Below are 11,297 nucleotides of genomic sequence, written 5' to 3' on the forward strand. Positions count from 1 at the left end.
CCAAACCCATGCTCTCCCATTTAGCTGTCCTGCTCAGTGCTTGCACATTGGAGACTGATTGCCGGGATTGTGCTAGATACCCACAAGACTCTGTGTGTGTGTGTGTGTATGTGTGTTTGTGTGTGTGTGTGTGTGTGTGTGTGTGTGTGTGCATGTTGGGGCAAGTGAAACTTGCCTTGGGGATGCAGAGGAAAGAGATTCTAAATCCTTCCTGGTGTCACACAGTCAGACAGAACTAGCCAGAACATTGGAGGCCAAAACTGAGTACCATCTGTCAGTGCCCACTCGATTGTAAGAGGGAAGAGGAGTTTCCTTCTAAACGGTTGAAGTATTCTGGAAATGAAGGGAGACTGCAGACATAGGCCTGGCATTCAAAGGGGTCTGGAGAGTAATTGCTACGAGGCTATTTGGGTTGAGAAGGAGACCCAGGCTCCTGACTCCTTCCACTAAAACCAACCTGGAGAAAACGATAGAAAGCAGAGGTCATGGACCTGAGGAATTAGCATCCAAACTGAGACAATTCTTGGGGAAACTGAACGTCATGTCCAGGCGTCAGGCTCAGGGAGGGAGGAAGGGAGGGTGGCTGCTTTCCAGGGCACTGGGTGCACAGATTCAATGAGGGGAGAACAGGCTGGGGGCAGACTGTTGAGCGTTGCTGTATCCCCTCCTCCTTTCCTTGCTAGGGTCTCAAAAAAAAAAAAAAAGCAAATATATAGAATATCTATTCCATTATTAAGCTTGAGATAATAGAGCTCTAACAGCCCATGATCTCACTCTATACCCCATGTCGGCCATCCACTCCCTGGCACATCCAGGCTCCCCGCCCTCTGCCCTCCACTTCCTATCATCACAGCCTATTGTGACTCAGCCGACAATGCTTTAGCTGTATCAAGATCTAAGATCCATTGTCTTTGCCCTCTTTTCTAGGCCACCCCTCCAATGTTCTCACTTCGTCATGTACCCTGCAAAGGTTCCATATCACCTCCTCATAACCATTCCCTTCTTATACCCAACACCCTTTACCCCCCTCTCTCCCTAAAGCTTCCTTTCCTGGAAATAACCTCACCTTTGATTAAATCCTACCCCCACCTTCTCTAGGCCTACACCCAAGTAGCTCCCTTGACTCGAGAACATTAGTCATCACTGCCTAGCACTCTTACCATAGTTCCTTAGAACATTCAATCTCTGACTCTCCCAGATAACCATAATGGACCCTTGAACAGCATGGGTTTGTGCTGGATGGGTCCGCTTATACGTGGATTTTCGTTTTTTTTATAAATGCAGGACAGTCCTATAAATATATTTTCTCTTCCTTATGATTTTCTTTTCTCTAGGTTATTTTATTAAAAGAATATAGCACATAACACATATAACATACAAAATAGGTGTTCATCGACTGTTTAACGCTATCAGGAAGGCTTCTGGTCAACTACTGTTGACCAATTAGTTGACCAATTAATAGTTAAGTTTTTGGGAAGTCAAAAGTTGTACGTGGATTTTAAACTGCATAGGGACGGAGGCAATCAGCGCTCCAGCCCCCATGTTGTGTAAAGGGCCAGCTGGATGCCACACCTTATCCTTTCTCCCCTGCAACCCGCAGTCCTCCCCACCCAGCTGAGACCATGTTTTTTATTTGAGATAATAGAAGGCACCTTTATATCCCCACTCCCAAATTTACTAACCTATCCAGACCTCCCACCTTCCTTCCCATTCATGGGACACTACCCTGCTCCCCACCAAGGCCAGCTTCTTCTTGCCTGGGTTCCTCAGAAGCAGACCCTGAGATGAAGGTTTGGGTTAAGCAATTTGTTAAAACACTCCAAGGAGGAACCAGTAAGAAAAGGGGGGAAGGCAGAACAGGGCGAGGGGACACCAAAGAAGGGTGCAATTTCAGACAAAATCCCGTAGAGCATAGTTTGACCTTCAGAACTCTGGAGCGTCACTGAGGGCTTGGATTTGTCCCGCCTGAAAGCCCAGGAGTTAGGTTCTCACTTCCTTGCACTTCTCAGCCACTGGCCAAGGACGGCCCAGGGGGTTGCAAGCTCCCAGGTATTTACAGTGGTGGATAGTCCCATTGCCCAAGGGCAGGCTCTGAAGAAGGATGGTAGGTGTAGGCCTGTGGAAGCAAAAACACGCTAATACTTATAAGTTTATTGTCAAAGGTGCTGGACTATGATCAGTTATGGGAAAAGGAGTACAGTAAAGGAAATTGGGGTTGTGGGTCTAGGGGAGGAGAGCAGCCTTCATCATCAGATTGGGTGGTCAGGACAGAACTCATCGAGAAGATGTGAGCAGATGTGACTGAAGGAGTTCGTGAAGCAGACGTCTGGGGAAGACGGCCCCGAGCTGAGGAATCTGCAAGAGCTTAGCCCCCTGACGCAGCAACGCGCCTGGCAATAGAGTGACCCCCTCCTCTGGCAGACTCTAGCAGCAGCATGTTGGCCAGTGTCGCTGGTGACAGGAGAGAAGGAAAGAGAAGCAGGAGACGAAATGAGAGAGGTTGCAGGGGAGGGCCAGGTCAAGTAGGACCTTGTAGGAATACAGCATTTTGCACCAGGGCAAAATGCAGAACCCTGGGGGGACTTCAGGCAGACGACTGACTAGATCTGGCACATCTGGCCTTCCCTTACTCTCCATTCTGTTCCTACTTCATTTATGTATTATTACGATTGATTGGTTGATTGGCTGATTTAGCACTCACCACCTCTTACAACATATTTTATATATTTATTGCCTTGATTATTATTATTTTTTTTTTTTCAGATTCCCTGAGTAGGATCCAGGCTCCCAAGGGCAAGGGCTTTCTAAGTGAACGAATGGGTGAACCCCTGTTCTGATATGAATCAGTAACTAGTGGATGGAAGTTCTTTTCCCTTTGTGATCAGGAGATAATGGGACCCAAGGACACCCGACACCCTGATTTGCCTTCCAAAGGTACCCGCCTTGATAGGTAAATTCTTAATGAGCAGTGTCTTTTTTTTCCCCAATTTTTAAAATGTTTATCTATTTTTGAGAGAGAGAGAGAGAGAGAGAGAGCACGGGCGGTGGAGGGGCAGAGAGGGAGATACAGAATCTGAAACAGGCTCCAGGCTCTGAGCTGTCGGCACAGAGCCTGACACGGGACTCAAACTCGGGAACGGCAAGATCACGACCTGAGCCGAAGTCCAACGCTTAACCAACTGAGCCACTCAGGCGCCCCTTAACGAGCACTGTCTTTAAGGGAGAAATTGCCTCTCCTGAGGACAGTGCCCTTGGCAGTCAGATCTGAACCATTCTCAATTACGATCGCAACACAGATGTGTTCTCAAAGGAACATTGAATCCACAAAAATGGTCAGAAACGCTGTGTATGACGGTCATACCTAAAGCCCCCAGCAGAATATACACTCTTCAAAAGCATGTGGGAAAAACTAAAAGCTGAAAATCAAACAAAAGTTAGGTGTTGTGAGATGTCAGTTGGTCTAAAACCCTAGGAGAGTATTTATCTGCCCGGAATGAGCAGAAAATACATTTCTAGCCACATTCCTTCAATCCTTAAATAGCCAAAGCACTAAATATTTGCCGAAGACACTGCATTTCAGCAATAAAAATGGTTGAGGATATCTGCTCCATCAAGGGCACTTTGAGGACAGTTTATTAACCGTACCTCCCTGTGATTCCACAGGAGATAACACAGAGAAAAACGAGATGACTCTATTGGTCAGTCTTACTCCAATGGTATCTATTTCTATAGTCCAATTTCCCCACATCCAAATATTAATCTAGCCTAATTGTCTGGTTGCACCGTTCTATTTATAATATTAACGTTTCTGATTTTATAATTAGTGCAGACATACAGCAAATATTTTTTCCTTTGCTTTCTCTAATCCATTTCTCTTCCCTTGATTACAGCCCCGGGATAGAAGCATCAAGAAGCGACCTCTCAGTTCATCTGTACTGATAATACTGTTTGTAGAAACTCCATCTGCTCTTGGCATGTGACCTTTTGTTACATTTAATATTCAGGAAATGGGCGAGCTTGTATGATTTGGGAGGTAGGAGGATAAAGCAATAGTATTTTCATGGAAGTTGGCACAAGACAGGTCAGAAATATCAGGCCTGACCGCATAGTCGATCAGAATCCTATGATAAATCCGACGTCGTGAATATCAGAGAGGGGTAACAAATTCTAGTTTCTACAATCAGGTAAAAGTTCGCCAGCATATATAATAAAATCAGCAACCACTTACACAATATCAGCGAGTGACAGGCATTACTCTAAATGCCTCATCTGTACTCATTTGATCCCACAACAACCGGTGAGATAGACACTGACGTTATCCCCACTCAACAGAGGATAAAGCAAAAGCAGGGGGCTTGAATAACTCACTTCAGGTGAGTTCAGATGAGTTACTTAGATCCCACGGGGCGGTGCTGGGACTCAGACTTGGAACCAGTCTGGCCTGGAACCCCGTGCTCTCGACAGGACACAACACAAACTGTAGTGCTCCCTCGCTCTGAGCCAGGCTTTCAAATACGGCACTTTCCACGCTCTGGCCACGGGTTGTGGAGACAAACTCTGTTCTTCTCTGCTGTCGGTTGCACAGCTCGCTGCGGAGGTCGGTACCCTGTGCCAAGTTAACCTGATGCAGCAGCCCCAGAAGAGGCGAGGCGAGGCCTCATTCAGGAAACCATAAAAGTGGAGGGAGAGGCGATGTCCCGGTTCAGCTTAGGCTCCCTTGTCTCAATCTGCTTTCTCGTTTTGTGTGTGGCTGAGTTATTTTCCCCCCTTATCTCTACTCTTGCGGTTGGTGTAGACGAGCGTCGGGTTTTCCTCTCTTTAAAAAATGCTGGATGTGAAGTTAGTAAACAGTTTACGTGACTGAACATATGTTACGGAAGTGGAAACAGCTGGCGCTGGGGAAGCTGGTGTCCATGAGTTGTTTTTATGTGGGGAGGTATTGGAAAAGCTCCCAAACCCGGCCTGGAGCCTCCTCCCTGGCTCCTATGGGCTCTCCTGCCTCCCCTCTCCTCCCACCACTCCTCCCCTTATTCCTCCCATTCCCTCTCTCCTCCCCCTTCCTCTTCCCCCTCCCCTCCTCCTCCCACCTCCCTCTCCTCCCCTCCTATTCTCCCTCCCCTTCCTCCTCCCATTTCCCCCCTTTTCCTCTTTCTCCCTTCCCCTCCCCTCTCTTCTCCTCCCCTCCCTTCCTTTCCTTTCTTTCCATCCCATTCTTTCCCCGGCTTGTGCCTGAATGTTGAAAGCACAGAGTCTTTCTTCCTTAACTTCCTATCTCTCTCCCTCCCTGTGTTTTTGGAGGGAGCCGCTTTGACCACTATTTTTGCCTCCGACCCCACAGGACACACAGGAATGCTGCGGGCTCTGTGCCCAGGGAGTCTGTGGCCCGGACAGCTACCGGTCACCTCAATCCAGGACAGCCACCGGTGGAGAGTCAGGTCTGGAGGGTGGGCACCCAGGCGGGGGAAGCCGGGGAGGGATGCAGCGAGGACAGGGTCGGAGGGCCATGGGAAGCTCCTCGCAGGGCTATGCACTCAGGGGGTTGATTGGAATTATAAGGACGGTGTGAGACTAAACGATGTCCCCTTTCTCAATAATAACAGCGACAGTATTAATCCAGCAATAGGGGCAAACACATAGACCACTCACTACACTGCAGGTCCTAGCTGAGCCACTTGATATACGTTAACTCTTTTTTTCCTCCGAACAGCCCTGTGAAGTAGATATTACAGGGACCTGTGTTTTACAAATGAGGGCAGCTGAGATACAGAGAGGTTAAGTGACTTGCCTAGGACCACGCGGCCGATAAATAACAGAGCTGGGACTCGAGCCCCAGCAGCTGGACGGCAGAATTTGAGCTACAGTTTTGAGATCGCCCATTCCTGAGCCTCACTCAACCGTCACAGAGAAACGAGCAACCTGACCCGTGGGCACATTTGCTCCGCAGGGGGGCTCGTGTGTAACACGTTCCAGCAGCGGTCCAGACGGGATCTCGATGTTCTCTAGCTCTTCGGACAGCTTCGAATACGATCGCGTGGTTGGATGAAGGACTCCGCTAGCGAACACATTTTGTCTCCACGCGTGTATCCTTTGGATGTCTGCCAGCCTGCACTGAGAGAGAGTATTGGAAAAGCACGTTACCTGTTCATTGATTCAATCACGTATTTCTTGTCTACTGTGTGTCGGCCCCGGGCCAGATTGTAGGGCTACAGAAAGAAAAGACTTGGTCCCGTCGGGAAGACAACCAAGCAAATGTACAGTAGAACAAGAGGATGTGATGCGGACGATCGAAGGAGCTGAGCGCTAGACGACAGATGCTAGGAGAGCCTCTCTCCCACCTCTCTCGTGGGCACAGGCAAGCTTGAGGAGGGGAGCCATCAAGGGTGTCTTTCAGGAAGAGATGGTGTTCGCACCTCATCTCGGAGGATAAGCAGGTGTTGCGTTAGTGAGCATTTCTTCTCTCTGGACGGAGCACCAGGGCGTGCCATGGTCCTCATGGGGACACACTGGATTGATCATGCTTCCTGGCTTGTCATCTGTACCACGGGCGAATCAATATACTCGTTGTTCTCTTTTCTGACACAACCCTGCCCCCCCACACACAGGTGCCAAGTGAGAAGCGTATGAGACAGGGTTACGCAGTGCTTTGCAAGGTTGGTGAATTAAAAACTCCTAGTTGCTGCCTGTTGTGGGCTGAATTGTGCCCCCCCCCCCCATTCATACGTGGAAGCTTTAGATCCCAGTAGCTAGGAACGTGACTCTATTTGGAGATAGGGCTGTTAGAGTAGCAATTATGTTAAAATGAGGTCCGTAGGGAGGACCCTAATCCCAGATGACTGGTGTCGTTATCAGAGCAGAAGATTAAGACACAGACACATACAGAGGAAAGACCACGCGAAGACAAAGAGAGAAGCTGAGCACCTACAAGCGAAGGAGAGAGGCCTCAGAAGGAAGCCTGTTGCCAACACCTTGCTGCGAAACAATGAGGAAATAAATTTCTGTTGCTGAAGCCACCCACCCTGTGGTGTGAATGACGGTCGCCCTCAGAAACTAATTCACTGCCTTGCCCTCATGAACATGTGCTGAATGAGAGTGTCCCTCACTGGAATAATGTCACTCAGGGGAAAATCCTGGTTGAAAGCACCGTGGTTAATAAATGGGGGATTCAGAGAAGAGAATGTCAGAGTTCCTCGTCTTAAGGACCTCCGTGCCCTGAAACAGCGTGCCTGGGAGGGACATCTCCCTGCAGACCTGGTCTCTTGGCATGATGTTCACTGCAAGCGGGCTTTCCTTTCGTCTATACGCAGCCAAACATTTTAACAAGAAGAGAGTTCACAAATATGTACGTACAGCATGGAAAGCAGGATTCGGGACCCTTCGATTTGCATGCGAGTTAAATTTGATGGGCCTTCATACCACATTCTATCAAAATATTTTCTTCCAGGGGCGCCTGGGTGGCGCAGTCGGTTAAGCGTCCGACTTCAGCCAGGTCACGATCTCGCGGTCCGTGAGTTCGAGCCCCGCGTCAGGCCCTGGGCTGATGGCTCAGAGCCTGGAGCCTGTTTCCGATTCTGTGTCTCCCTCTCTCTCTGCCCCTCCCCTGTTCATGCTCTGTCTCTCTCTGTCCCAAAATAAATAAAAAAAAAAAAAAAAAAAAAAAAAAAAAAAAAGTTGAAAAAAAAATTTAAAAAAAAAAAAAAAATTTTCTTCCAAAGTGGAACTGTAATTGGTTTATGAAGAATAGATAGACAGACACTCGGAATCATAGAGGTTTTCTAAAGCAGCATTTCAGGTAATCCTTGAGCAAACTGAGCAACTGAGTTGGCGGAGGGTTTTTTTTGTGTTTTGTTTTTTCTAAAATAGTAAAAGAATTGTGCTATCTTTTTCTAACCTACCGTGACTTAGAAGTTGAATACAAGCCATTCTCCCCGACCCCTTATTTCTAGTAATAAAAAATTAGCAGAAGAGACAAGACTGCTTATTAGCTAGAAATCCCATCGTAATTACAGTGATAATATAATTTATCTTTCAAGCCAGGACATTTTTCAGTGGGAAAGAAGACACTATTAAAAATTACGCCAGGATAAAGTCAGAACCTGGGGTTGTTCTAAGCAGACGTACAATCATTGTACGACACAAACAAATATTTCTGCCCTAGTGACAGCTGTCACTCAGGAATCTTCCAGGGCATTATCTCCTTGTTTCTTAGATCTTAAAAATCACAAGCGTATTTTTTTTTTCTTCTGACAAAGCTCTTTGGCTAAGCTCACGATATCACATATTTTTAGTAGTTCCCAAAGATTTGCCATGTGGGGAACTGCAAGTCTGGGCACCCCCTGTGAAGGCCTCACACACGGTACGATGCTGCTAATGAAAAGGCAGAGGACTAGAAATGGCGGTCGTCTAGGGGTGTGACGGTTGGACTATGTGATTTCTACCACCAGCCATGGCTCTGTCATTCCCATGGAAGGAGCAGCTTAGGGACAGCAACGGGGTTGGGACGAGGCTGCGGGGCCCGTTGTGAAGCTGCATTTATAGCACACGTTTATAAGATGCTGGAAACAGCCATCGTCCGCGTCAAAAAATGGGGAGGGCGTTCTGATGCAGGTGCTTGGGTTACAGCAACCCTCAGTGCTACGTACACAGTTCAGCCCTCAAGTTCTGCCATCCTTCTACGGATCTAGGATTTGGTAAGCATGAGCATAGTGACAAAAATAAACAAAGAACTAAAAGATGAACACTGACTACGAGATTGGAAGGAAACTGAAATCGTTGAAATTCTTAGAGAAAAGTAGAATGTGTGGCTAATTATCTAGAAATGGAAAACAGGAAAAGGCATAAAAGGATCACCCTAATGACTCACTAGCGAAAGCTGCGTTTGCAATGACTTTTAGGACGTAAGTCTGCAGTGTGGTCTTCGGTCGCGATTCCTACTGCATAGTATACAAAAAAGGTCATCTCACAACTAGGAAATTATGCTTTTCATCCACTGGAATGGCAAAAAAATAAAGGTGCAGCAGTGACTGGAGATACAGAGGGTACCAAGGAAGGGATACTTATATGTTGGTAGAAGTAGGAACTGTTTCAACCATTGCATCACCGTAGATTAGACTGGTCTTTTCTAGAAGTTCCTGTCATTGGAACCATATGTATATATCCTTTGTGCCCTGCTTCTCTCACTGGCTCAGTACAATGGTTTTAAGATTCATCTATGTTACTGCCTGTATCATCTTATTGATGAGTGATGGTCTATTGCATACATAAGCCCAGTTTATTCACCTGCTGATGGACATGTATGTTGTTTCTAGTCTCTGTTATGTTATGAACAAAGCTGCTATGGACATTTGTGCACAAGTCTTCATGTGGATGCATATTTTTATTTCTCTTGGTAAACCTGTGAAGGTTAATAGCTGTGGCTCTTGACTTTACATACTTTTCATTTTTGATTGTGTCAACCCAACTGGCCACAGAGTGCCCAGATCAAACCTTATTGTCTGTGGGGGTGTTTCTGGATGAAATGAACGTTTGAATCAATGGATTCAGTAAAGCCGATGGCCCTCCCCAGTGTAGGGGGGCATCACCCAATCTGTTGAGGGCCTACAAGGGAACAAAAATCCAATCTGTTGAGGGCCTACAACAGAACCAAAGGTGGAGGAAGGGAGAACCCATCTCTTTCTTCGGCCTCATCCTGTGAGGGGAGACATTTCATCTCATCTTCTCCAGCCCTCAAACTGCCGTCCGCTCCCCTGGTTCTCAGACCCTTGGGCTTGGACTGAATTATACCACGAGCTTTCCCCGGTCTCCAGCTTGTTGACAGCAAATTGTGGGACTTCTCAGCCTCCAGAATTACTGTTTTCCAAACTGATTGTCCTTTTAACATTCTCACCAGACAATTCTAATGATGTGTAATAGGATCCCATTGTGCTTTTAATGTGCCTTTCCCTGATGACTAATAATGCTGAACATCTTTTCATATGTTTATTAACTTTGGGGAAACATCAGATCAGTGTATTCTTTATATATTCTTTCTATGGAAAATATTTTGGATGATATATATACATATATATACATATATGTGTATACATACATATATATGTATATGTATACATATACAGAGACAGAGAGAGAGAGAGAATATTTTCTCTCAGCTCATGATTTGTGTTTTCATTAATTTTTTAAAGGAAAAAATTAAATTTTTGATTAATTTAATTTTATTAGATTTTATTTAATTGACAATATACATAGATACGCATACAGTGTGAACTAGGGGTCAAAGTTTCTCTTTTTTTTCCCTTAAGATCTCTAACTAACCTAAAACCATTTATTATTTTTTAAATGTTTACTTATATATTTTTGAGAGAAAGAGAGAGAGGCAGAGAATCCCAAGCCGGCTCCGGGCCGTCAGCACAGAGCCCAACACTGGGCTCGAACTCACCAACTGCGGGGTCATGATCTGAGCTGAAATCAAGAGTTGGTAACTGACTGAGCCACCCAGGCGCCCCCTAAAACATTTTTTTGAAAAGACCATTTTCCCACACTGAACTATAGTGTTTGTTTTATTTTTGAATTATAAAAGTTCTTGATACATTCTAGATGCAAATGCTTTGTTAGTAATATGTATTGAGAGTGTTTCTCCCAGTCTGTCACTCATCTTTTCATTTTCTTAACAATATTTTTTGAAAGTAGAGTTTTCATTTTGATGAAGCCCGATTGATCATTTTTTTTCTTATATGATCTGTGCTTTTTGAGTCCTAAGAAATCTTTGTCTACCCCCTGGTCACAAACATGTCCTCCTCTGTTTTATATTTTTTTATATATAGAAATTTTATATTTTTAGATTTTACATTTAGTGCCATTTTGAATTGATTTTTATATACGGTGTGAAATAAGAATCAAAGATTAGTTAGTTGGTTGTTACATCTTTTTTTTATTAATAGACTTAATTTTTAGAACAGGTTTAGGCTTACAGAAAAATTGAGAAGATAGAAAACTCCCATATCCCATACTCAATATCCCCCTTTAAAAAAAAAAGTGTGGAACCTGATGCGGGGTTTGATCCTATGAACCATGAGATCAAGACCTGAGCCAAAATCAAGAGTCTGATGCTTAACCAACTGAGCCACTCAGGTGCCCCCATTTCCCATCATTAACATCTTTTATTAGTATGTTTGTTGCAATTAATGAGCGAATACTGCCACATTATTATTAACTAAAGTCTTTAGTTTATTCAGATGTCCTTAGTGTCTACCTGGTGTCTTTGTTCCGTTCCAGCATCTCATGCATCCCGTGACATTTAGTCG

Source organism: Lynx canadensis, chromosome B2, assembly GCF_007474595.2.
Source record: "Lynx canadensis isolate LIC74 chromosome B2, mLynCan4.pri.v2, whole genome shotgun sequence".
NCBI lineage: Eukaryota > Metazoa > Chordata > Mammalia > Carnivora > Felidae > Lynx > Lynx canadensis.